This window comes from Nematolebias whitei, chromosome 18 (assembly GCF_014905685.2).
Source record: "Nematolebias whitei isolate Nwh7 chromosome 18, NemWhi1, whole genome shotgun sequence".
Lineage (NCBI taxonomy): Eukaryota > Metazoa > Chordata > Actinopteri > Cyprinodontiformes > Rivulidae > Nematolebias > Nematolebias whitei.
Window position 1 is genome coordinate 11,892,704 of NC_056515.1, and position 2,924 is coordinate 11,895,627.

General features: G+C 43.3%; 1 protein-coding gene across 1 annotated transcript in view; it reads left to right on the forward strand.

Annotated features, from left to right (window-relative positions):
* Positions 1-900: 900 nt before the first annotated feature.
* The window catches only part of LOC119424753 (TNF receptor-associated factor 2), a 55,021-nt gene continuing 52,997 nt past the window's right edge, over positions 901-2,924 (forward strand). Inside the window, exon 1 of the mRNA XM_037692253.1 lies at positions 901-949. The gene's annotated coding sequence lies outside the window, so the exon portion shown is untranslated. The remainder of the gene's footprint in view (positions 950-2,924) is intronic.

Here is a 2,924-nt window from a genome sequence, read left to right on the forward strand (position 1 = left end):
TGTTTTATTTTGTGTTTTTAATGTTGTGAAGTGTCCTTGGGTGTCTTGAAAGGCGCCAACAAATAAAATGCATTATTATTATTAATAGAATGCAGGAATCGCATCTACTTTATTCAGAATTTTCTGGGGGAAGAACCCCAGACCTTCCCCCCGCCAGCTCGCCCACAACAGCATCAATTGGTTAACAAATTAAGCCCTACCCTTCATGTTAATTAGAAACCCTAACAACACCATCAGTTTCAGATTACACCAGATAGATTATAAAACAAACAGAACTGCAACCTGCTTTAAATGTTTTTTTTTTCTCTTCATTTCTATATAATGCCAGGATTGTTATTTACTTATTTAGTTCTGTGTCTGTTGGAAATGAAAACAAATAAAGAATTTGATGTTTTAGTTTAGAGCACAAACACTGAGGTACACTTCCATTTTGTGCCAAAATACTGTGTAAAAGATTTATTAATTTGTCTACAAATAAGGAGGCAATTGAGATGTCAAGACACTTGTAAATTATTTTAACAGTAGCAGCTGCCACCTTGTGCCACCACCTAGAACCGCCACTGCTGCCTGACTTCAATGATGTAGGTGTTTACGGGTTCCTCCGCCCCAGCAGCCCGCCCCCTCCGGGTTCTGGACCAATAGTTTGGGCTCCTCCGCAGCTCGTCTGCCTGTCAACCCGCGTTCAGCCTTCCTCCCCCTTCCCCTCGCCTCCTCTCCCTCCAGCATGACGTAACGCCCAGTCTGAAAGTGCAATGGCGACACTGGACAATACCAGCCGTCACGTTTGTGGACCACATCTGTGCTATGTGGCTGCTGTTGAAGGAAACACCTCCAGCCAGATGCAGAAGCGCATGTAATCTGGGCACCGCGCAGGAGCGTCAAGCTGTGAGCAGGAGAGGAGGGGGTTTCACGGCTTCTGCACGCGATGACATCTTAGAATAAAAGGCTGGTGAGTCCAACTATGGGTGTTTACTGCTGCAGCACGTCCAGAAGGATTCTCCTGTAAATGTTCTGGTCTGACACACTGCAGGCTTCAGGTCTGAGAGGGGCGTGGCAGAGCTGGGTACCTGGACTAAACGATGCTGATAGCTTAGCAACAGCGACAAGGCAGGAAAAAGGAAGGAGCGGACAGACAGACAGACACAGACAGACACAGACAGACAGACAGACAGACAGACAGACAGACAGACAGACAAGAGCTGCTTGATTCTAGCTGCTGACAGAGAGGGGATCAGCTCCAGTGAGTTTTCTAGATAAATGGAGGGAGCCATGGATGCAAGAGGGGATGTAAACAAAGGGTGTGGGCCTCTCAATTGGCCTGTGATGCTCACACGCGACACACACATACACACACAAGTTTGTCTTTCTATCTTTATAGGGACTTTACATTGACTTCCATTAATTTTTCATTCATTTGTATAGCCTAGCCATGACCCGTACTCTAAACCTAACCCATTACCAATGTATACATACCCCAAACCTAACCATTACCAGTACATACCTAACCCTAAACCTAACCATTACCAATATATACCTAAACCTAACCATTACCAGTACATACCTAACCTTAAACCTAACCATTACCAGTACATACCTAACCCTAAACCTAACCATTACCAATATATACCTAACCCTAAACCTAACCATTACCAATATATACCTAACTCTAAACCTAACCATTACCAATATATACCTAACCTTAAACCTAACCATTACCAATATATACCTAACTCTAAACCTAACCATTACCAGTACATACCTAACCTTAAATCTAACCATTACCAGCACATACCTATACATATTTCACTGTTATGCTGATGACTTCACTGTTATGCTGATGACACACAGCTCTACCTGTCAACAAAACCAAACTCCACCCACCCACCCTCCATCCTCACTGACTGTCTCAATGAGCTAAATCACTGGTTTTCTAACAATTTTCTACAACGAAACAGTAACAAAACAGAAATCATTCTTGTCGGTACCAAAAACTCTCTTTCAAAATCAGAAAATCTTCTCATCCCCCTTAACAACTCTCTGCTATCCCCTTCGCTTCAGGTCAAGAGTCTTGGTGTCATCCTCGACACCACTCTCTCCTTCACTTCACACATCAACAATGTCACTCAGTCTGCCTATTTCCATCTCTGAAATATTAACCGTCTCCGCCCTTCTGTCACACCCCGCTCCACAGCCATCCTTGTTCACAGTCTTGTGACTTCTCGGATTGACTACTGCAACTCCCTTCTTTATGGCCTCCCAAACAAATCTCTCCAGAAGCTACAATTGGTCCAGAACTCAGCTGCCCGTGTCATCACTCAAACCTCCTCCTATAACCACATCACTCCAGTCCTGCAGCAGCTCCACTGGTTCCCGGTTAAATCACGCATTGTCTTCAAAATTCTTCTTCTCACTTTCAAAGCTATCTACAACCTTGCCCCTCTGTACCTATCTGACCTCCTACACATCTCCATCCCCTCTCGCTCTCTCAGATCCTCCTCTTCACTACACCTCCATGTACCCTCTGCCCGCCTCTCCACCATGGGGAGCAGGGCCTTCACCTGCTCTGCCCCTCATCTCTGGAACTCTCTACCCCCTGACTTAAGAAACACCACCTCTCTTTCTCTATTCAAGACTGCTCTGAAAACATCTCTTTAGACTTGCTTATCCTTAACTTTGTTGTATGTATTTTATATTCTTTATGTATTTTATATTCTTTATGTAATTTATTCCTGTTGATCTTTGTTCTTATTGTAAAGTGTCCTTGGGTGTCATGGAAGGCACTTTTTAAATAAAATTATTATTATTATTATTATTATTATTATTATTATTACCTAACCCTAAACCTAACCATTACCAGTGCATACTTAACTCTAAACCTAGCCATTACCGGTACATACCTAACCCTAAACCTAACCATTACCAGT